The sequence below is a fragment of the Bacillus rossius genome, chromosome 2, assembly GCF_032445375.1.
Source record: "Bacillus rossius redtenbacheri isolate Brsri chromosome 2, Brsri_v3, whole genome shotgun sequence".
NCBI classification, from domain to species: domain Eukaryota; kingdom Metazoa; phylum Arthropoda; class Insecta; order Phasmatodea; family Bacillidae; genus Bacillus; species Bacillus rossius.
Window position 1 is genome coordinate 49,767,286 of NC_086331.1, and position 26,559 is coordinate 49,793,844.

Genomic DNA, 26,559 nt, shown 5'->3' on the forward strand with positions numbered 1-26,559 from the left:
GATTCAGCGATCGTGGGTTCTACTCACGGCCACGCCGAAAAAAAAAAAGTTTTTTTTTTTTCGGTAAATTCTAAGATTATATCCATACATTAACTGTAAATGATTCGGAGAGACCTTACCATTTCTTTGTGACGTTGCAACTCCAAATAGTTATCTCAGATGGTAATAGGTAGTGTAGGTAACTCATAATATTTATACATAAATATAGGTTAAAAAACTAAAAAAACATGCTTTTAAAGAATATCAAACTAAAAAGTTAAAAATAAATATAGTTTAAAAAACTAAAGAAACATGCTTTTAAAAATTATCAAACTAAAAAGTTAAAAATAATTTTAAAATTTAATTTATGACAATAGTATATAAGCAATACTAGTATAAATGAGAAAAAAGCATGGGGCGCTTAATATACAAAAAATATGGCACAAAGCGCTGGGACGATTGTGATATTAAAATTATTTATAATAAACAAGCAAGTGAGATGGTGGTAGAAGTGATTGATTACACATCGTGGAAAGATCCAAACTTATTGGTTGACCGGCTAAGACTTCTACATGGCTCGCTTTGTGCAGGAAACTATTCGTGCATAAAAGAAATATCCTACATACTCGAAGAACTGAGGAAAGCTGGCTACATACAATAATGACTTATTTTACTTCTATTAGTATAATGTTAAGAAATAAATTAAATATTAAAAGTAAAAATTTAATGTTTTTATTTCTTGCATTCTGATTTCTAACTAAGACTTAGTTCTCGTAACTTGTGTTTCCAAATGTGCTGCCTGTTTGATGGTGCTTCCAAAATGTGCTTCCTTTTTGTTGATGGTGCTTCCAAATGTGCTGCCTTTTTGATGGTGCTTCCAAAATGTGCTTCCTTTTTGTTGATGGTGCTTCCAAATGTGTTGCCTTTATTGATTGTGCTTCCAAAATGTGCTGCCTTTACGTTGATGGTGCTTCCAAAATGTGCTTCCTTTTTGTTGATGGTGTTTCCAATTGTGCTTCCTTTTTGTTGATGGTGCTTCCAAATGTGCTGCCTTTATTGATTGTGCTTCCAAAATGTGCTGCCTTTACGTTGATGGTGCTTCCAAAATGTGCTGCCTTTACGTTGATGGTGCTTCCAAAATGTGCTTCAATTTTGTTGATGGTGTTTCCAAATGTGCTGCCTTTTTTTATTGTGCTGCCTTTTCGTTGATGGTTCTTCCTTTTTGTTGATTGCTCGTAGTAAAATATGTAGTGACTGAATATTTACTAGTTCAAAACCTCTTGGTGTTACTAAAATATTTTTCAAGGCCACTTGGTCCTTTAGTATGTATAAAAATTTCATGATGGTCTAAATGACTGTTATTATCTAAAGACGAAGAAGGTCCTGCGGTCCTGAAATGACTAGCCTATACGTCTGATATTGTAATGACTCGGTTTCATGGTCCATAGACAATTGTCCTGTATGTGTGGCTTTGTACATGAACGATTTTTAGGTTATTCAGATTATCGAATAATTATACTTTCATGTAAGGCATAGCGGTACTGTATTTAATTCGATGGTCAGGTATATTGTCTTGAGTTGTTTTTCGTAGAGTGAATGATTAATAAATTCCACGAAAGGTAATGGAAAATAAAATATTAAATATATTTAATATTTAGTTACACCTGTCACTGGTCTAGCAGTGCGTTCATTACTTCTGGAACTATTAAGCAAAGTATAATGTTATTTATATCAATTTTCTCTTTATTATGTATTTCAGAGTATATTATACTCTATGTAACTTGGATGTCCAGGTCCGATCTCAAGACACAATGCTAGCATGCTTAGGGCTTGGATGGTTGATCACCGTGTTGGAATGTTGGAGGTCGCCAGCAAGGCGGGGGACAACAACGGAAGCAACGGTACATGTGACTGGACTGGAGGGTGGTCCTAGCGGAATAAATTGAGGTCAACACCCTAGACACAGCAGTCAACACATAGTCGTGTGGGTATAGAGCTGCTGCTACAAATTCAAGCAAATGCTGTTCATTCCAACTGCAAAGTACGCGGAAGTAACGCCCGGATTCCGCCGTGTGCACTACGTCACCGAGGATGGTTACTACCAACTAGAGGTCTGCAACTTCGGTCATCACTGGACCAGTGATTGTGACGAGGAGGCTCCGGACATAATCGAGACATCCTGCAACAAGGTAGATTGTGTCGTCTATTATCTAAGACCTGACAGTACATTACCGGCTTAGTCTCGTCTCGACCACCATGACGAAATGTGTAAACCTCCAAGGCTTCTCTAGTCAGTATGGATTTATTATCAAGGAACTTAGCATTGCAGATGAAGAAGGAAATGTAATAACACACTATGTGTGGTAATTATTTTTAGCCGAAGTGATAATTTAATAAAACACGTAAAAATTAACTTTAAGGTTTTTTTTCTAATGTATCAACAAATCAATGATAGGATGGATTTGTATGTAGAACTAGAAGTATACCACATCTCTTGAAGAACACTGCATGGTATATATTGAAAGACTCTTGGGCTCAAGAAACTATACTATAGGTGGAAAGGATGATGCGGTTCCTAAGATTAAATGAAAGGAACTTTGTTGATTTTTTTTTTCTGTATACTACGATGATTTAATTGTGTTTGGGATGATGGGTTGAAGGATTAAATAATAAAACTGGACACACAGGCTTTTAAAGAAAACGAGAATGGAACTAACCATGTCTACAAAACAATAGAGAATAATGTGAAGCTCACAAGATCATAGATTGTGGTAAATCTCTGACAACTGAAATGCGGAAACGATATCATAAAATGAGTGATATTGATGCAGCTCATGATAATATTGATGACAGCTACGATGATGATGATGATAACTTTGCGTCTGTGATAGTGACACGGATGCGTGGATTTTAAGACTAATAATAACAAATATGTAAAGAAGATGGAAGCCGTAGCACATGAGACCAATTGTTCATCGAGAGACAATCCAAATGATTGAAGAATAGGCTAAAACTTCTACTTGGTTCGCGAAATGCTGAAAATTTATACGTCCTCAAAGAAACATGAACTAAGAAATGAGATGTTTATATAATAAAACCTACTTTTTTTGATCTGATGTGTATTAATGGGAATAAATATACAAGTTAATATGAGTTTTATTAAATATCTTTCTTACATATGTACTTTCAAGCTCTTGGCGTCTACAGTGTACATAAAGTATATAAAATATTTACGTACCTGGTTCTTTGTTTACCATGTATATTTTGCATTTTAAAATATGAATTTATTAAAGAAAAATAACTGAAATGTTGTGTGTTAGAAACCATAAGTCCGTCTATAACTGGTGTGATTTATAATACTGTGAAATTTTGAGGATAGTATGACCAATAGGATGTTAATATGATGATGTGACATTGGCTTGCTACTTCGCTTGAATGAAATTTAAATGTTAACTTTGTGATGAAATCTAAAAGTGCGTGCAATCCGTGTCCATTTCATATGTCGAATTTGCATCCAAATGTGCTGCCTTTTTCGTTGAGTGGGCTTCTATTTTTAAAGTAGTTTTGACTCGAGTATTATAGTAATTGGTTCTTGATTTGACTAGCGTATTATTCCATCCTGTGCATGTATATAAGCGAGTCCTATACAGCAGGTCGCTCAGTTTGTTACTGACGTTATCGGTGTAAGGATCACCTAGTTTGTTTCTTCTGGTGCATAAGTCGCGTAATTACCTGTTCTTGTGAACTCGATGGCATCTTTACCGTCTAAAACGATGAACTTGATGGAGGATGTACCATCGTCTACAGGAACTCTAACGTCAGCGCCGACGATGTTGGAGCAGATCCCGACGGCAACGCCAATGACAACACTGGAGGAGACTTCAACAGTCGTGGTACCACCAGCAGAAGAGAATTTAATGCCGGTGGTGCTGGCTTCACAGGAAAACACGACGAACTTCGTTTCAGCCTCGATGGAGACTTCAATGGCTGGTGATTCAACAACTAACGGACATCGGTGTTGTTACTGTGACAAGATTTTCACAAACAACAGCAATGCTCGACGACACGAAAAGAGAGAATGTGTCAAGAACCTTTATCGTAAAATGATTGTTTGTGAGAAATGCCATAAGCAGTTTGCCAGAAAAGATAATATGAAAACGCACATGAAGACATGCAAAGGTCCTGCTGTTCGGCAGAAAGTAAAGGTTTCTATTCAACAACGATGCATTGATGTTCATAAGAGTATGCCTGGAGATGGCGCAACTGCGGCAACGTCAGTATCTGGATCGGGTCTGAAAGGCTTGTCTTCATCAGCAAGGTATCCTTGCAGCTACTGCAATATGTCGTTCACTTTTTCTCATGTAGCACGAAGACATGAGAGGAGTAAATGCAAGAAGAATCCATCTCGCATAAAGTTCCGCTGTGATGAGTGTCATGAATGGTTTACACGTATTGATAGTTTGCGACGGCATGTGAAAAAATGCAACGGTAAAGTCCGTGTGTCTACTGAAGAACTACCTGTAGAAATTTCGACTCCTCGCTTTAGATTGGAGACTCGTAAGCGTACAAGCAAGAAAACCAATGTGCAGCAACCGATTGCTACAACGTCTGGACATGAAAATAAACCTAATACTGTGCTCGGTGCATTACAAGTGAATGATAATGGGTTCTACTTTGCGCAGTCTGCATTTCATGGAAAATTGAAAGATTACTATTATCTAAATACGTTAGGTGAGTCAAAATACATTTGTAATTTTCTTGATGATATCAGAGAGGACATAATCAATCAGCTTACTGATGATGTAGCAACAAACGGTCCATCAAAATATAACTTGTGGTTGGACTGTATATATGGAAAGCCGTATCCATTCGAAGACGAAGTGAGGAAGTGTGCATTCAAGACATCGGCTGCAGTAATTTACAGTTCTGACGATGTGAAGCAAACTGTTAAAAACGGTATCCAGAAACTCTGTCAAGAAGAGGAGGACTATGTCTGTAAAGGTTCTGGTTGGTCTCTGTTTAGTATAAACCGATTGGAGCTAAGAATTAGTCATTTCACGCCTATGCAGGGCTTTCGCAAGTGATCCTGTAGTAAAATATAGATTTTGTAATAAAATTTATTTTGTGAAAGAATTTGCGATGTTTTATTTACGAACCTGTCACTATTATGTTAAATTGTTGTTATATTTATTTTTCTTCAGCATCCAGAATCGTACCAAGGACCTAAGTCGATCTAATTAATCATTTTATTGGTTGCAAAATTTATTTAATTAATTTTGAACTTTTTCCTGAATTTCTAGCATTGAAATTATGAATTTCCAAGATGGCGGACATGATGGCTTATAGGATGATGGTAGTAGAGGATTTTAAGCCTCTTTAAGAATTTTGAACATGGTTTATTGAAATTATAATTTTTTTACATAAAATTAAACATTATTGCATCGATCGAGTATCGAACCAAGGACAGGAACTGATCGAATCAATATGTAAATTAATGAGTGATTTATTTAATGAATTATGGATTTTTTCCCGAATTTCTAGCTAAATAATTACACGATTCCAAGATGGCTTTCATAACGAAACATGCAACATTAATAGGATCCAATATGGCGGTCATAATGTAAAGTGTAACTATAACATCGTACTCAACCGAGATGGCGGGCATAACGAAACATGCAACAATTAAATATAATCCAAGATGTCGACAATAACGATATGTTCAACAGTGGTTTTAAGTAATAATTTATTTAATTTTTATTATTTAATTCGATTAGTTATTTTTTTAATGATTTTTAATTTTTTCCCGTTTTTCTAACATAAAAATTATTGATTTTCAAGATGGCGGACATGACATCATACTACCTGACGATAAATATACTATGAACAAAGTGGTGGGAGTCAGTCTGCCAGCAGCCACCAAGAGGGAAGGATCGGACGCCATTTTTATTTTTGCACTCGTCGGGTTCGAACCGAGGACCTATATTTTTATTAAAATTTTATTAATTGAGTGGCTAGCTCAAAGGATTATTAAGCCGCTTTTAGGATTTTGGGTTTTTTCTAAGGCTAAACGACTTTTGAGGTTTTTCGAAATCCTAATTTTCCCTCGAAACGGGAATTTTTCCCTCGAAAACGGGAAATTTTTCCTCAAAACGGGAATTTTTGAGTCATTTTTAAGGAATTTTAGGGAATTTTTGAGTCCAAGATGGCCGCCGATGACGTCATCCAAGATGGTCGCTGGATCCTGGATCCTGCGCCTGTCCCAGAACCGGCTATATCCATCTACTCATTTCGCTTCCCCACTCGGTTTTTAGGATCCCTCTCCCCGGTTCCCACATCATTGAGTAGGCCTACAAAGAAATGTAGTAGCATTTTTGTTTGAGTACTCACGGTTCACTATGGTTGGGATCGGTGGGATCGGCTCTGTCAACCAGTTCGCAGCTAGTATCAGGAACTTGAGGTACCTCGAAGTTGCTTTCCGTTGTTTCCAGTAAACGTTGCCGTTTCCTGAATAAAATAAAGTAGTGATAAAAATATTAAAATGAAATGCCAATAACATACATTTCTCTAGCGATTCAGCAAATAAAAAATGGCATCATCAGTTTCAACTATGGTAATTTTACATTTCTGTGAAAAAATGGCAACATTAAAATTTTCGCATTAAATAAAAATGGCTCAGTAGCATTCAAGCTTAGTTTTCACATGTTGTTAATCAGAATTCAAGTAATATCCTTACTTCAAATATAAAACTACTGACAGCCATTGAAATCAAACAAATGATATTCTTATATATTCTCAGTTGCTAAGTTATCCTAATTTATAATAATTAACCAATTACAAATATACAATACTTACTGTGCTCGGGACTCCAAAAACTGAGTTCCTTTCCTTTTCTTGCGGCGTGCAAAAAGATGCAGTCTTTTCTTATTCCCTTTTCTGTAGTCTGCATCCATAACGAAATTTCTTCAGTTATGCGTATTCTCCTGACGGAGATTCTTGAATCCTCAGGTTTGTCCAAGAAGGCTGTGCAGTCGAGGAGACAGCTAGACCCCGTGGTCTGAGCGCGGTCACTGCCTCCCTTACCACCCCAGCTCCCCACCCCTCGACAGCTAGCTCACCCCCACGCGCCCCCAAGGCCATGCCTTCTTCCCCATAACTCTCGCTGCCACGGCAAGGCACAAAAAGCTCGACAAGCAATAACGTCGACAACTTACGAAGTTCCGCCCCTTAGCTGTGAGTGGCTAGTAAATCTCACCCCCTACTGTGGCCTATAGGAGACGCGAGGCCTGGAACCACCTACTTTACACATCTCCGGATAAGAAGCCACTATGAACTGGTATGGAGTTATTCGACCTTTTGGACTGTCGATGTTTTTGTCAAGCGAAGCTGGATGGGTACCAGAAGCTCGACAGTCCAAAACGTCGACAAGGTAATATTTGTTAACTGCAGGATCAGACGTCTGAGAAATAGCTGAGGTTTTTTAATACACGTGTTGATAAATAATCTTAATGATAAAAATTATTATCTAAAAATATTTATTATTAGTGCAATTTATTTGGGATTTTTATGTTCCATTTTGCAGTATGATGTTGTAAGACTTAGTTGTAAAAGTTTTAAGAAACAATCTGATATGGCTATATTTTCAAATTTAATTTATTTATTGGATCATTTTACATAACCCCCTGAGTTAAAATGATCATGTCGTTATTTCGCATATCTTCACTATTATATTTATAATTACTTAAAAATCCTTCGGAAAAATATGGGGAAAACACATCGTTGTACATATTCTTGCAAAAAAATTCAAGGAATGTTACACATTATAATAATTGCGTAATTTTTGCTTAAGAATATAATTTTCCCCAGCCGCCCCTAACTCAATTTTTTTTTCCATTTGTCGCTTAGATCAACGCACTTGGCATCAAACATCGTCCCACCTAATTTTTTTCTCTACATACCCCGTTAATAAACCACCTTCCCCCTCCCGGGTACGATCCAGTCTTTCCCATTCCCGAGTCCTCAGCGAGGAACTTGGGTTCGATCCCACCCTACGGGGCATGGCTCATATTTATGAGCACCTAGGAGACTCAAGTGGTTCAGAGCACATTAAAATCAGTATGTCCCGTCGCCTTAAGCCTTTCTGTGCATAACCCTGTGACGTAAAACCTATTTACCTTTACCTTCCCCTTCCCATCCCATCCCATCCTCCTTCTTCTCACATGGTTCCCAAAGCATGTATTATTATTTTTTTAATTTAAAATTTAACTTTTAATAATACTTATTTTCGTTTTTTAATTTTGTTTTATTTTAACCAGTAAATCACCAGCTGCAGTATGACTACCTACCTTTTTAGTTTAACTACTCGACTGAGCAATTTACACGAATTTGGTTCAGATTTTTTTAACAGGTGTATTTTTTTTACATTTTTTACTAATATAATTATAAAGAATAAATACGTATATGCGTGTTTGGAATATTTTTAGTAAAAAATACGACTTAAGATACCTCTGTGCTAGCTACAGTAGAATATAAACATCATTTAGAAAAGTCACTGCTTTAACAATGTTTCAAAATCTACAAACTATTTTATCTTTAAGAGATTTCCGGAAAATATTATTAATGCGCTCTGTTTATTAACTATGTTATTAAACCACAAATTAAGTCATTAAAAAAATATAATACTCAGATAAGTTTATGTAGGAACTTTAAATGTAAAATACAAAATACTTATTCGGCCTAGTGTAAATGTTTAAATTCCCGAGAAATAAAGTTCATGTACATCAAACAAGCGAAACAAAAACCATGTGTTTTTCCCTTTTTTTCTTTTTTTTTTTACTTCAGTAATAGAATGCACTCGTCGCTGTGGGTAAAATTTATTGTAAAACGATTGGAAGTAAACTAATTAAATAATGTGTAACAAAAATCTTGAGTAAATATTTTTTATATTACTAATTTCTATACATTTATACTCAATCATTTTTTTTCAATACTTAGGGCCAGTATATTACTCGCATTGAACCGTTAGTCGCTGCTGTTAATAAGTCCGTTTTCATAAATTTATCAGGTTATTAGTTTGTGTAAGATATCCGTAGCGAACAAATATAGACACGCTATTACGAAAGTAACCATTGAAAATAATAGAAAAGTAGTAAGATACCTAGATCACTTGTCTTTATGAGAGGTGGGTGGCAGGATCAAATTTTAACATTGTATTAAAAAAATGAGAGATGTAATGGAAAGCTCAACCATGAAATTCATTGGAAATGCAGGGCTTACAAGATTTTAAAAACTATGCATGAAGTCTAACAGAGCATTAAAATAATGGCACTAAACTCAACAATATTAGCTGTATTTAAAAGGAAACTGCACATATCATTTAAGTTACCATACAACAATATTCAAGGTTGAGAGAATGTACAAAATATTAATAATATCCGTAAACTTCTAAATGCATTGAAAAGGTTTGGCGAGGTAATGTAAAATAACAATAAACTGTAAATAAAAGTGTAATACGACATGCACATTTGGTTTCGGTAACAACATGGAAAGCGATGCTACGCGAAAAAAAAAAGCGATACATTACAGCTAATTTCACACAAATGGACAGAATATTTCTGAAGCGTAAGCAATTCACAACTAAACAAAGTATAACTTTCAGATTAAATTACAAAAATGTTAATTTTAATCTACACTTTTCAGTATTTGTGTATAAACACCCTATCGTTTCCTTTTTTGACACAATAAAGTAACATTTTACTACCACGTTACATTTGTACATATATAGAAACATAATGGTTTATTTTTAGACTACAAATTTTCGCGTGGCCCAAATAACACGCACATTTCATGTAATTTCATACGTGTATTGCAAATTATAAAATAAAAACAATTAAAATTAACTAAAACATTCTGGTAAAATTACAGATATGCTAGTGTAAAACAACACATTTTAAAGTTTGTAAATAAAAACCCCACCGTTTCGTATTTTTACACAACAAAGTAAAATTTTACCATCACATTACATTTGTACAAATATAGACACACATAAAACACACAAACGTGTACGAACAATGCATTTTACGCTAGATTGAGTTATCTGTCTTACGAATATGCATTCGCACAAATACGAATTTTATGTGGCATAACTTGGAAAATATGAAGTTGTTAATTTCCCAAAAACGGACTGATGTTATCAGCACAAACTGTTGAATGATAAATGTACATATGACGGTATATAATAAAAATAATACGTACAAGAAGTTTAAAAAAGTGGTAACTGGATAGTTGATAATGTGTCTTATTTTCAGAAACTATCTAAAATAAATTTGTGTCTCTTGGTCTGTTTACAATAAAAGAAATGAATTTAATGTAAAACAAATCTAACTTTTCCTACAATTAAAGCAACGGGGAATTCAGATTTTCGCGCTGCTAGGAAAAATTTTTCTGCTCTGCTTTTCCGATTGTCTTCGTACCTGATGGGAAGGAGAGAAGGTTAAGAAACCCAGTGGGCAGCAAGACAGGCGAGGATGATTTTTAAAATCAGCAGGTGGTCTGGAAAGGAGGAGCATTAGGAAGGTTTAGACATTCTTACATGACTCAGGTAAAGTGGTCGAGGATGGAATGGCCCTGAAAGTGGGAGAGGGAAAGATATTCCTTTCTTTGTCCGTTCCTTGTACCAAATTAGCACAGGAAATAAACGTTTCAACGTGAAAAATCACATTACAAGTTTATACTACAAAAATCCTATTACAATATTTATTTTTATGAGAAATACGTAAATTCATTCGTCCTATCAGTTTTCTACTCGACTGTGTAGCCTTGGTAAATTACAATAAAGTACGTTACTAAAGTGATAGAAAAGTCAATAACTTTTATATTATACCTATATGTTGATAATTATCATAATGCAATTGATCAAAGTAGTTAGTATTTTTAAAACCGTTGTTTTTATGATTCAATACAGCTATTTTTTCTTGATAATTTACGCACTGAAAATATGATGTCATACATCATGCCTCATTATAAATGTGACGTCATATGTCCGATTCCTAGAGTATGTGACTTTAAACCTCATTAGAGAATCCCATTTTTATTTTCCAAATAGTTGCCAGTAAAATTAAAAATAAATTCTTAAATCGTAATTTGTGAGAAGGAATACGTACCTAATTTTATATTTATATAAATATTTATTAAATTAGAGTTTTAGGGTGTTCTGTTGAGCAATTTGTGAAGCCAGTACAAAAATTCTTCACAGGTAAAAAGTGATTAAAATTTCATCTTACTTGCACTAATCTAACTTCAAATATACCAAATAGAATAAATGTAACATATTTGAAGCATTCCCTAAACAACATACCTACAGTAAATTCACTGTCACGTGTATAACGCACATCGCGCAGGCTTGCTGTGACCGAAGCACTCCGACGCTAAGGCAACTCTAGCGATCTAAATAATTGCCTATATATATATTTATATATATGCGCACACTCTCACTCCGCCTCAAACCTTGATGACTAAGAAATCTGTTCAATAATCTTCACATTGGGCACTTAATGTGTATGATATAATAATTTTATTTCCCTAATTAATTAAAACACAATCAAAATCTTTATCTATATTTATTTCATCTTAAGTAGCCAAACATGATTTTTTCACATGATGAACTTTTCTAGATTTTGTATAATTTTAGCGACAGTATGTTATAAACTGCGTTTTTGAGCTACATTTTAATGGATGGCTGTATGACGCTGTGTCGCACACGGTGTACAGCGGTAAAGCTTTGGGGTACTTTTAGGCATAGTTGACTCTAACACTGATATAGTTTCTCACATTTGTTATGTTTCTCATTTCTGTAAAAATCTTTCAGCCCGTCTTGCTAAGAGGACAACTTCAATGTACTGAAGCTGCTGAAAAACTGTAGTTATCAATTAAGTGACTCCTAGATTTTGAACACTCACATTGCGGACAAAAATTTGCCAATATCTCTGAACTCTACTATAAAATGTTCTCGTCTTCTTTTATCAATTTTACTCCCCATCTTTATAGTTACCTCTGCAATAAATTAAATTCAGTGAAGTGTTGAAAGATTTACAAAGTTCTGTTCGAATTTCCGTAAAAGATGAAGATGAAATAATGCAAATAATCACTAAAAACTTAAACATTATTTTAATTCAAAATAAAAATGTGAAAACATTTTTTCATACAAATTATGCAATTTAATGCGTTTTCGAAACCTTTGTAATAGAAACATGTGGAACACATCTCTTGCAGATAAACATTATAATTGCACAACCGTGAAAGTCAAAAATGAATATAAAATGATAAGATTACAATGTTATTGAATAAACTATTTATATAAACAGTCCTTAATCGGTGAAAAACGTTATGTACAATATTAAAATTATACACTCAATATAAAAAATACACAATCCAAGGTTTTGTACACTATCTGAGTAAAATAATGTTTATAAAAGAAAGAAAACCATTTACAAAGTTTCAAAAGAAAATACTTGACACTTTTATATGAAACCATGTCAAATAAACATAGATCAATTATTCTTGTCTTGTAAACAAAAATCATTACCCTTCATCCTATTTGTTGAGATTCTTATAACATAAAACCGTAACTCATAAAAAATAATAACAGTATACACAGTTTGACACTATTTTCTGATTTCACGGTGAAACATTAAAAATATAAATAAAACATATGTATCTTCATTTAATTAATATGAAGTAATACTCCAACTTAAATGAAATTAGGAGTGTATGGAATAGCTCAGAAATGTTATTATCTTGTTGTCGTTAATATTATTTATAGGCCTGTGTACTCACAGCATAGCCTGAAGTTAATACTAACCAACATTTCATTCAGGTAAAAATCTGTTTTAAATGCAAATCTCAAATATTTAACTGTAGATAAAATCTCTTAAAGAATCTAGATAATATGTTAAAATATTTTCCAACGGCTAGGATTAACGCCGTATTTAGAAGATAATTTCAGCAAAACTTAAACCGTGGCCTTACTTAGCCTTTCAGAAAGGACAATTCTTATTTTATTATTTTCATAAGACAAATTTAGCAATATAAACAACGTTCAGTTCTACTCCGGTCGTACCCATTACCACGATACAAATAAAATCACAGAGCACTTAAAACAAACATTCTTATAGGACAACATGTACTAGAAAAATCATAAAGTATCATAAAATTATTCAAAGAAACATGAAAATTACGCCTTGACATATACACAAATCCAAACATTCTTTTTCAAAGTCATCCACTTAATTCTCTGAATTTCACTACGTCACAGAGAATAAATATATTAATAAAATAGACCAAATAAATATTGAAAGATTACTCATAAAGTCATAAATATATAGCCTACATGGTTTTGAATATTGAAATCTGAATTCTCTACGCGTAACATAAAAAAGTCTCATTGAGGATTATTCAGAGATTCTAATTCATAAACACAATTTTCGTTTTGGCTTTTTTGATGTGGGTTCATCCTTGCTGAAAAATTTTTGTACATCATTGTATTAGAACGGTCATATTCTTCTTTATCAAGTTTTTTACAGTTCCTTAGAGAAAATTCAGTCATAGCTTTAACTATGTAGTCGGGATCTCGAATGGGCATCGAACGAGTTCGGCGTGGGTCGATTAGTTCAGGTAACATACAGTTTAAGTAAAATTCCGACAACTGTTCCTCAATTTGATTCTTTCAGAAATTGTCTCTCTCTATCTGTGTTATTTTCATGTCGCATGGAGTCAAAAGTCCCAAAAGGCAATACTCGCATCCGGTTACGTGGAGTTGCCCTTGAATCTGATAAAAATAATGATGGTTTTTATTAATTTCAGTGACAGTTGTTTTGTCACGAGAAACATTCCAAAATGTGCATTTCCTCTTGCGAATTAACTCATCAGGACTTATTTGTACTGGCTTTACTCCTGACGCTGGACATTTTACTTCCACGGTGCCATCTGTCCCGATGGGTCCATCTGGGCTGGCTCCAAGAAACGATATCTCTTTATCAATAAAAAGTCCGCATGCCTTTACTTTAACGTTATGTAACTCTTCCAGCTTTTTTATAGCTTCCTTTTCGTGATCTCTACCCCATATAATTGCATCTGTGTCGAAGTCACTATAAAGTAAAGTAGAAACCAATTTCTGGCACTATGTGTGTGGTTTACGCCTACACACATTGCCAAAATTTGAAGCTGTCAACATTTTCCTGCGTGTTTGTTTCCATAGGTTACTTACTGTCTCTTTGTAGGACTGTTCCACTTTGCAAGTCTTTGCGCTCTTTTGGTGTTGTTGGTAAAGATTTTAGAAAGGTTTCCTTCGTCATCTCAAAATCATCGCGAGTCATATCTGGTTTTTGAGATTGGGGACCATAGTCACTTTCTGCAGGAAGCTTGGAGTATTTGCAACAACGGCACTTTTGCGCACATACTTTTTGCACCTGATATTACTTTTCAAGAATATTCTTCTGCTTTCAAGTTTTTTGGTGTACTTGCCTGGGCTGCATTTGTAAATTTTTTCTGTGTAATTTGTAAAGTGGTGTTTTTGTGTTGTATGTCACTACAGCGGCATGGCTCCTGCCCCGACAGCTTCTTCGTAGGCAAAAATTAACCCTCTTACCACCCACAAATTTAGCAATAATGTTATTTAATTGCTGGGCCGAATTGCTATCGACATCATTCAATAGACTTCTTGCATTGTTCAAAATGCAATGCTTTTGAACTTCTTCGATCATGGACAAAATTCCACTATTTCTTAAATCTGGTACCAAATTTTCTTCCTCTTTTCTTGTACCAAAATATTTTTGGCACTGAGAATGATCCCCAAAAATATGGTGTGGAGCATTCAAAGCATCTGCTTTGAAATTGTGTAACTGCTCGTGTTCACTTATATTTTTTTTTGGCTTTTCCAGTGCCTCGCTGAAGAGACAATCGATGTTCGCATCCTTAAAATATTAGCAGCTAACTTTTTTCCGGAACACGATGTGACCGAGTTTGACATTGGTTGCGATTACCTTCAACTTATTACTATAGGCTAATTACGAAGCACCTGATTCCGGCATTCTATTTTTTGCACTGTGCGGTCAGAATATGGTCGCATTTTTATCAGTGTGTTGTATATGCTGCAATCACCATCCGCAATCAACGTACCAAATATAACTCCATGAAGTTCAACACTGGATCGAAATCCTTCAGCGATTATATCGGCTTCCATACTTCCTGCACTTCCATTCCAGTTTTTGTAGCATACGTGGTCACTGATCTCTCTTCCATTTCTTTCAGCATAAGCACAAATGGAACAATATCTATTTCTTACACTAATAAAGAGAACTTCTCCTGTATAAAATCCTACAATTGCTGCCACTCCAGATAATGAACTGTAGCTGCTGTTCTTGTAAGACCTTTTAGCATATGTTCCATCAGCAACAACGGTTAAGATTGAAATTCCGTTACTATCTACTTCACTTTTTTGTACTGCAAACTTGACTTCTTTTTTTACTGATGCTTGCATTTCTTCCAAAGCAGTAGACACCCAACCATAACACACTATGTCATGATATTTTGAATAAGTATTTATTGACATAGCAGGAACATCCATGGCTGTGGTTAACTCTTCAAGCTGCCGATGACCTGCCCCTATGCACATTATTCCTGCTACTGTTGCAGTGTTTATGTCTCTAAACGGTTTCAGTGGGTTTTCTGTTCGAATTAATTTCCTAACATTGCACATGTAGCAACGAAGGGTAAAAATGGATATCTGCCCATGTCGCTTCTCACTCACCATATCCATGTTATTTAATGTGCAGCCAAAAGGCTCATGTGAGCTAATGTTCTTATGTTCTTCAAAAAAGTACTCAATATCAACTAGTCTACGGCCAGACAATGAATACTCTTTACTTGGTTCCATATCGTCAAGTGATGTGGGCGGCAAATCATAGCTAGATTATTTTTCTGTGTTTCCAGGATGCGAAGTTCAAGCCATTTCTTTTCTAGAAGAGAGACAAATAAAAGGACGTACGAACATTCCCCTTTATAGTGAGACTTTAGAATGAAATGTGAAAATGATCTATTTCGTATATTAAAACGTAAAAAAAAATATATATTATAACGCCTTAGTTTTTGAATCCGGCATGTACTGTGGCAAAAGGCCTGCAAGAACCCAAGACTAATGTGTAGACACCTGCAAAATTCGCCAATTCATTTTGCGATAGGCTAGAATCCAAATACGTTTGCACCTTTTGCTGTTTCAGTGATTGGGCCACGGTTTACCTGAAGGACTCTGAGCCAATGAAAAACCTTCATCGATAGAAGTATCGAATCAAGGAACATCCCAGTTAACAGGACTTATACCTACGTCAGTAGCCAATGAGAAGGCGTAATTTGCCCGAGAGCATGGAATATTATGGAGTCTATCCTATAGGTCAATGAAATCACGAATTTCGCAGGTATCTACTAATGTGCTTTTTTTGAATAAGAAATTATTATTCTGAATAAACAAATAATTTGTTCACAATATAACGACTAACTATTGAACATAAAACTTCCACAACATAATTCTATCAATGTTTATTTCAGTAACATATTTCGTAAGAATAACGTGGCAAATATATCTATTAATATTAATAAAGGACGGTATTCAAAGACACAGAAATAAGAGTTAAGGTGTTGAATATGCTACACCTGTACCCGAGCCATATTCCTAGTGGGCATTTCCGATCCTGAACCCTTAGATAAGACACAGCCAGTCCCTTATTTTTAGAAAACAAATTTTAGTGTCCTATCCGTGATCTATCTGTTGCCCAAACGTCTCCTCATTCATAGAGCTAATTGTTTTGGTGATTTCGTCCAGATTACGGAACCATGTCTGGCGCCACTAACTCGTATCTATTCAATCCTGGAAAAAACATTTTGTTTATTTTCATTCTAATAAAAAAAATTATCACAGCTTGAAACGTAGTTGAGAATATAAGAATAATGGCCTTGAATACACATATGTTGAATACACGTCTATGTTGTATGTAGTTATCTCCGTAGCAGAGAGGTGAAATACAAGACAATGTACAGGTTTGGTTGGTAAAAAAGTTCTTAATTCGACAGGGATAATTTTTTTACGTTATCTATAAAACATACTATTAAAAACACTATATTTCGTGTAAAATAAATTAATATTATTTGTTTGTGTAATTGCTATAGCAAAGTCTTGGCCCGTCAATTGGCTTGGGTTTTTTCATATAAGATAAGCCTATGGCCCTTTGTTTTAACTTCATATAAAAATTAAAATCATAAACACAATACCAATAAAGTATGAACGTATGTATGCATATATATAATTAATGATTCTCCTATAAGCCGTGAAATATTTTTCAGTTACAAAAACTGTGTTACCAAATGCCGATAAGAATAAAAAAAACCATTCGGTGTAAACCAGACACCCTGGTTGTTGTAATCTTCCATTACTCTTATGTAAACGCAAATAAACAAATGTTGTATAGAGTCACGTCAAGTAGCGTGCTTGTTCGCGATGTGCAACGGTATTTAGCCTCGCGCGGGATACTGTTTATTAAAACGACAACCGATCTGTTCCCTACTGGAACTCAGTTTGGAAACCTTCTGCGATATGGCCCATGAGTTAGTGTTACGGTTGTATCGCAACAAGACAGTGCTTATTCACTACCTTACCCGAATGTCTTGGAATACCGGCCTTGTGACTTAAAATAAACATGTAGCTCATCTATTATACAACATTCATTACAACATATATTCTTGCATACATTCTATGCATGCCTGTATACTCAAACACATGTCACTTAAATACATACACATCTCCGTAAAAATAAAATAATCATGCATTTCAATTTAATATGTAATGTAATAATATTATATATTTTTATAGCTTCTTCAGATCATGGTTGTCTTAATAATATTACAGCGAGCTGGGCTATTGCAGTTAAGTTATTTGTTAAAACACAACGCCTTCGTTTATTAGTACATGAATTCTTGAATTTTTTAAATTGTTTCCACAATTGCCATCTAAAATAATTTTCTAATTTCGTTGCAAGAGTGTTAACCTATTCAAGAAACGATTAAGCCAGTATGCAAGAATATCCCTGGCAGGAAACACGTGGCAAGAACAAAATTGGACTTACGCAATTTAGTTCTCTGTCGTAATAAAATAAAACAAAATTGCACATTGATATTATAATTATTTAAATAAATGTATATTAACACTTACTCCTTTTTATCGACTTCAGAAATCTCCAGTTTATCCTGATACATTTTTGCTGGTTCATCAAAAATTTTCGTTTTACTTTAACTCCTGTAAAACAACGAAATTCAGTTATCCCATGAGGTCCTTATGTCGGAACCAATATCTAATAAATAGTATATTTAAAAACAAACAAAAGTGTTAATATAATTTATTTTTAAAAAGGATTATTAATTTTTTTAAATATCTATGGCAATAAATATTGCATATATGGCAATAATTCTTCTGATGGTATCTGATATGCTTCCTGGTGGATATTTACTGGTAGCGCTAAGTTCTCGGAAGAGCTTGTACAGGATGATGTTTCTGGGGTTACATCCTCCAAGTTAAGTGCGCCTTTCCTGCAACAGTATTTATGACGACAATCAACCAACACGTAACATAAACTTTAATTTCATAAGCGTAATTTTTTTTATAGAAATTATATTACTTACCTACACGTAGTTACGTACTGCCGCTGGCCTGCGCCTCTTTTTCCTGAGTGCTGATTCATATAATCTGCATTTACTAGACGTCCGCGCCATTGATAGCTAGAGTGTGGCGAACCTCAGTTTTTGGGCAGCTCCGCAGGTAGTGCCAGCCCCCACTCCTTCACTCCTTGTGTTATCAGGCTCGGGCAGAGTCCAGCGCGCAGCAGGGGGGAGTTTAGCAGCCCAGCAGGGGGGCTCTCGCCGTCTACTTCTCTTCTTCTCTTCCCTGGCTCCCACAGTATTTCCCGTGCATTCAGCATTTTATTTATTCACCCAGCAATGTGTGCATTGTTTTAGAAATATGCACTTTTCTCGAAAACCTCAGTGATGACTATGAGGGAAGCCTGAATTATGGTTTCATAAAGGACTACACAATGCTTTTATAAAAAATTATTCGAGAAATATTTAGTTAGAACTTATGAAAACTAGGCTGAATACAGCTTAAAAACGGTACTTTCAGTAACGAATTAAAGTTATCTAAACAAAAAAATTACAAAATTTTGTCCACAAACGACCATGCGTATTTAGTTTTCTATAAATTGTCGTTTTTACATTTTTTAAATATGGATAATTAATGAAATTATTGAGAGAGTTCCGAGACTCTGCAATACACAGGTTCAGCATCTGTGATGAATCCTCATAAGGTCAAAATCGCTAGTAAAATACTTCAATTTACTAATGTAAGTAGATGCAAAATTTATTTGATTTTATTACATTACATTAGAATGAAAATATTTACATATAACAAGAAATACAAACCTTAATTGGCTCTATGAAAACTATTAGTGTTTTGTTTCTAATAGACCATGTAGCCTGTATAAAATAAATAAATAACAGTTTTAAAAAACAAAAAAACATGCTTTTATAGAAAATCCAACTAAAAAATAGAAAATGAATTTTAATAAATTTAATTTAAAAATAGTGTAAAATAAAAAAAGTATTTTATTTAAAAAAACCGTGGGGTGCATGGTGTCAATAGTTATAATTATTTTACTGACAGATATGAGTAGAAGGATTATCATTTTGATATCATCTTAAAAAGCCTACCCCACGCTTTTTTTTTAAATAAAATACATTTTTTATTTAACACTATTTTTAAATTAAATTTATTAAAATTTATTTTCTATTTTTTAGTTGGATTTTCTATAAAAGCGTGTTTTTTAGTTTTTTTAAACTCTTATTTATTTCTTACTTTTTAGTTTTGTTTATTTATAAAAGCGTGTTTTTTTAATTTTTTTTATAAACTGTTATTTGTTCTAATCTACTATTAATTCCGTCATAACTATAAGTAACTGTAATTATTTTACAAATTATTAATGTGTACAGCTGTATTGATAGTCAAATCTCGATGTTAAAAGCCATTCAAAAATTTTAACGTTATCAATATATACAGTGAGACTTAATGGTATAAGGTTATTGACAAACAAGTGATATCGACGAGTCTTACATACTGTACGAAATTAATGCTGTGAAGCAGAAAAGGATGGGAGTTAGGCCTACTGATTGATTATTACGTGAAGCGTTCCACATTTACGTAACAGGAATTTTGGGAAGGATAAGGATTGAGAAAGGATGAGGAAAGGACCTGCTCAATGAGAGTGTATACAATATGTGAGAAAAATTCGGATAGACCGGACTGTGATTCGAACCCAGAGCCTTCCGATGACATGTCGGCTGCTCTACCATCGGGCACTCGATATACGATAAATATGATACAAAGCGCCCCACGCTTTTTTCACAATAATACTAGTATTTTTCATCCATTATTATTTTAAGCTTATTTTAAAAATTATTTCCTCAATTTCTTCCAGTGTGGCCGGCAGGGCCACATTTTTACTTGTAATTTATTTTTGTTGCTGGTCTCTAGTTTTATATGGTTTTTTATTTCACGTATTTTTACGCCTTTTTTAATTAATGTTAATTTATCTGTAAATTTTTTTAATTATATTTGTTTCTGTTAATTAGTTATACGCCGTTTGGTAGCTATCGATTATGAGTTTAAGAACATCGATTGTGTTTCACGTAAATACCACTTGGCGAGCGCCCGGCGGTTGGCTGATGACGTCAGACATTCGGCTTGCCGGGAGTGAAAATCAGCTGGGGCCGCGAAGAGTATGTGGCCAGCGACCGTCGAGGACTGAGCTATGTGACGGTGCGGACTGGTGTGCCGGACGGCAACGGGCGACGAAGAGTATTGGGCTGGAGGCTCCACGCTGGGTGACAGGGCAATGGATTGCCCTGTGATACAGAAGTAATCAAGGTAAAGAGAGGCCGCGATTTTGATTTTTAACCTCGTGGTGCTGCACTGGTTTTTGGCAAACCTAGTGAACTGTGTATTTTCCCATACTAAATTTTATTTGGACGGAACTTTTATTAGCCTGTTTGGTGAAGAGGCCCATTTGTTTCACACGTTGTTCCAGTGTGGGATTTTTTAAATTGGTCGCCCGTTTGCCTGTAGTTGTAATAAAAGTATAAGTTTGGAAGAAACGAACATTTTGCAATTTGTTTTTGAGACTTTGTCTTCGGAATTTGCATACTTAAAGTTGGCTTTAGCTAATATAATCAGCTTGTGCAGTAGTATTAAAAGTATGCGATCGGTATTGGACTACATGCGCAGCCTGATGTTGGTTGGTGCGGCCATTCTACGTTTTTATGAAATCATTGGCAAGTTAATAAAGAAGTAAGACTTTGTTTGAAGTAGATGATAAATACTTCTGTGGTAACATAGTTATGTTACGTGAAGAGTTTTTGCTACGTTTCCCTTAAAAATAAAATAATTTTTTTTGATCATCGTTCACGCCTTTGTGAATTCGTACCTATGGCCCGGCGTGGCATTAGACTCTGGAGTTGGTGAGGAAGGTCAGGAAGCCAGCGCACGCCTAGGATATTAACTTTGTTTTTTGGCAAGTCTTTAGCACCGAACATCTGAAGAAAGACTAAACCGTTGATTGAGAGTTTAAGAACTTTATTTAAATAAATTTTTTGTACTTAAGTATTATTATTGTAGAATTTTTTTATATATTTGTATTGATTGTCTTGTTTGATTTTTGGAATTAGGGCAGTCAGTTAAATTTGGTATTTTATAGTGGCCACGCCTCACGCCCTTTTGGTGATAATAGTTGATTACTTATTAAAGGCGTTGTTAATATTTTATATATATATATTAATATATATATATTTTTTATACTTGTTGTTATCAGTATTTATATTTTTACGATTTTTTAAAGGTTATTGTTAGTATCGCAAATGGGGATAAGATGCTGCCATTATTAACGTCAGCTTTTGTAACTAAGCTTGTATGGTTATGTATAGTAAATACTATTTTTGCAAATTTCTATTTTTTAATAACATACGTCCAAAGTCTTGCCTCTTGTTTGTTTAATGGTTACTCTGCTATTATATCCTTTGAAGTTTTTGGCCTGACCCCTGGGCAGTGGTGTGGGGAATTTATATTGTTTAGCTTTTTATGCCTGGTTTTAATATTTATTTTTTCCCTTCGCGCCCAGAGTGAGTCGGGGACGCAACCCCTCTTCCAATTAAGGAGGAAGAAGGGTTTCAACCTGCGCCACTCTGCTTGGCAGAGACTTTGGACTTTTACGATTTTGCTGACTTTTTTGATTTTTTTAATAATGGCAGTTTCTTGGATTTATAAACTTCCCAAAGAACAGGTTTACGCTAATTTGCAAGCAGCGGGAGTAGAGAGTGGTCTGGAGGATGACATTGATACCTTACGCAGGAAATTAAGTACCCACATTAAAGAAGGGAGGAAAAAACCTGTTGAGGAAAATGTGGAGAATTCGGAGATCAGCCAAGTAAATTCATTGAATACTGCTATGCAAAGTAAATTGCTTTTTAAGGAACTGGATAGGTTGCCATCTTTATGCTCCGGTGGGCCAAGAGATTTAATAAAGTTTTGCTTGGGGGTAGATAGTTTGAAAACTAATTGTTGTTTACAAAATGAGCAAGAATTGTTAAGGTGTATTTCGACTAAATGTAGCGGGATCGCTAGAGACGTGATTACGTCAGGTATAAATAAGTCTGTTGGATGGTCGGTAGTGAAAGAGAATTTGTGGGAATATTTGTGCCCTAAGAGGGTGAAGGACGATCTAATTAAGGAATTGATTTTCCGTTTTCAACGGGAAAATGAAAGCACCTTAGAATTTATACAGGATATTAGAAATCACGTTAATGTATTTGGTCTGCAGTTAGATGATCACCGTTTTGTAGCTATTATTTTGGAAAATCTAAATCCTGCCATCAGACACAAATGCGCATTTATTGGTAGACCTAATAGTGTGGAGGAACTCAACACTTGGGCTATCCAGGTTGATAATATTTTTTACGCTAAATGTGAATTCGATAAGTGTAAAGGCAAAATCAATTTTAAACCGGTTTGTTTTAAAACGCCGGGTAATAAAAAAAGTGATAAGACTTGTTTTAAGTGTAATAAGGTAGGGCATTTTGCTAAGGATTGCTCGGTTTCGGAGGTAAATAAATTTGTTTGTGGTTTTTGTGGCAAAAATGGTCATTCAGAAAAATTTTTCTTTAAAAAGAAGCGGGAGCAGGATCAGCACCAGGAATTATAGTGGTCATTTAGATTACCTGTGATGGTTTTGATATATTTCCTGTGAGGTTATAGTTTTTATAGTTCTTTGCTTTAGTTTGCAACCTCCGGGTTGTCAGACTTTGTGTTTTTTTTTTGATCTTTAGTTATTGATAATTTTGAGAGAGAAGGTTTTGCCTAATACGTTTCGGATTTGACTTTGGAGCTTGTTTGTTTGTTTTGGCTTACTTAGATCCCGTTTGTTGGGTTTGTGATGTTTAGCTTGTCTTTTCCGTTTCTTGTCGGAAAATCTTTCTCTTGCCTTTTTTTTTGAGCGTTGAAATTTTGGCTGGGACTTTGGAGGCAAGTTTTCCTTGTTGCTGGTTTGTTTGTTTGAGTTTGGGCTGGTTTTTTGGATTAGAAGTTTTTGTGAATACTTTTTCTCCAAGTCCAAGGGTTTTTTTTTGACGTTTTAGTTTTTTAAGATTTTCTTTGCTGTTTAAATTTTTTTTTTGTTCAAGGCGGAGGTTGTGGCCGGCAGGGCCACATTTTTACTTGTAATTTATTTTTGTTGCTGGTCTCTAGTTTTATATGGTTTTTTATTTCACGTATTTTTACGCCTTTTTTAATTAATGTTAATTTATCTGTAAATTTTTTTAATTATATTTGTTTCTGTTAATTAGTTATACGCCGTTTGGTAGCTATCGATTATGAGTTTAAGAACATCGATTGTGTTTCACGTAAATACCACTTGGCGAGCGCCCGGCGGTTGGCTGATGACGTCAGACATTCGGCTTGCCGGGAGTGAAAATCAGCTGGGGCCGCGAAGAGTATGTGGCCAGCGACCGTCGAGGACTGAGCTATGTGACGGTGCGGACTGGTGTGCCGGACGGCAACGGGCGACGAAGAGTATTGGGATGGAGGCTCCACGCTGGGTGACAGGGCAATGGATTGCCCTGTGATACAGAAGTAATCAAGGTAAAGAGAGGCCGCGATTTTGATTTTTACCCTCGTGGTGCTGCACTGGTTTTTGGCAAACCTAGTGAACTGTGTATTTTCCCATACTAAATTTTATTTGGACGGAACTTTTATTAGCCTGTTTGGTGAAGAGGCCCATTTGTTTCACACGTTGTTCCAGTGTGGGATTTTTTAAATTGGTCGCCCGTTTGCCTGTGATTGTAATAAAAGTATAAGTTTGGAAGAAACGAACATTTTGCAATTTGTTTTTGAGACTTTGTCTTCGGAATTTGCATACTTAAAGTTGGCTTTAGCTAATATAATCAGCTTGTGCAGTAGTATTAAAAGTATGCGATCGGTATTGGACTACATGCGCAGCCTGATGTTGGTTGGTGCGGCCATTCTACGTTTTTATGAAATCATTGGCAAGTTAATAAAGAAGTAAGACTTTGTTTGAAGTAGATGATAAATACTTCTGTGGTAACATAGTTATGTTACGTGAAGAGTTTTTGCTACGTTTCCCTTAAAAATAAGATAATTTTTTTTTGATCATCGTTCACGCCTTTGTGAATTCGTACCTATGGCCCGGCGTGGCATTAGACTCTGGAGTTGGTGAGGAAGGTCAGGAAGCCAGCGCACGCCTAGGATATTAACTTTGTTTTTTGGCAAGTCTTTAGCACCGAACATCTGAAGAAAGACTAAACCGTTGATTGAGAGTTTAAGAACTTTATTTAAATAAATTTTTTGTACTTCAGTATTATTATTGTAGAATTTTTTTATATATTTGTATTGATTGTCTTGTTTGATTTTTGGTATTAGGGCAGTCAGTTAAATTTGGTATTTTATAGTGGCCACGCCTCACGCCCTTTTGGTGATAATAGTTGATTACTTATTAAAGGCGTTGTTAATATTTTATATATATACTAGCTAAACCTGGCCACGCTTTGCTGTGGCACAGTTTAATATTAATTCATTGTTTAATTTAATATTTTACTGTGCATGGCTGTGGAATGTAATAGAAGAAATAAAAATGTGTTTAGCTTAAATATTTTTATTGTAAAGCTAATGGAAGGACTACATTCCTTGTTTTCCCATTTTTTGCATAAACATATAGATCAGATGGTTTACCGACTCTGGAGCACCCGACATATAACTGTCCATGAGAGAAGCATTCATTTTCTAAATTCAAACCGCACACTTGCAAAGATTGTCCTTGTGCTTTATTGATGGTCATAGCGAACGCAAGGCGTATTGGAAATTGAAGTCGTTTGAACTCTAACGCCATATCTGTCGGAATAAGTGGCATTCGTGGAAGTAATACGTCTTCACCTTTATGAAGTCCAATCAAAATTGTTGCTTCAATAAGATTATCCATTAATTTTTTAACTACTAATCGTGTACCATTACATAATTTAGGCTGACAGATATTTCGAAGCAATATAATTGGCACACCAATTTTCAAATTCAAAATATGTGGTGGTAATCCTGGAACATCGAGTGAATTGAGAAATTCCGTTGGAAAGTTCACTGCTTCATTTTGGTGCACTACTGAATCAATAGATTTGTATGTCATTGTTTCACCTTCGATTCTGTTTATAATACTATTGTTCATATCGTGTACGTCAACATTTTTAGCCGCTAGAATGGCTCTTTCGCTCAACCATGCATAATTTTTGAATTTTGTTTCGATGTTTTGGAATACCTTGTCTACTAATTCATCTTTTGAATCTACGATGTTGCATAAATCAGATGATAAGCTGATTTTTCCTGTTTCTGGATTTGTAGGTACAGTGCCGTTACCAACTTCAATTAATTGTCTTGAAAATATGACTGCTGTTGGATACAAAATACAAAATTCTGAAAATAGTGTTTCATTAAATCACAATTTTTTTTTATAAAACATAAGTTTACTCACTTTACAGATGAAATCCAACCAATTCCATTCTTTAATTAAACATTTATAAATGATACCATACACATAAACTGGTCACAGTGACACATTTTGTGCTTAATCAATATTTGGCTTATTAGAAAACAAAACAAAAGTGTTAAAAGATTATTGTTGGAAAAATCAACAAACACATTTTGCTATGACAACAGGGTTGATATGACAACCGGTTTGATATATCAACAATTATCATAACAACGTACGTGATTATAACAAATTATAATAGCAATATATAAGATATAAGCTATAAGATAAGAATTATTTAATTTTCAAATGTATTGTACGAAATGTATTTTTTAATTTAAACGTATTTTTATCAATAGAGTCGAAAGAATATACTTTCAAATTAAATAAAGTTTTTTATTCTTTCTTGAAA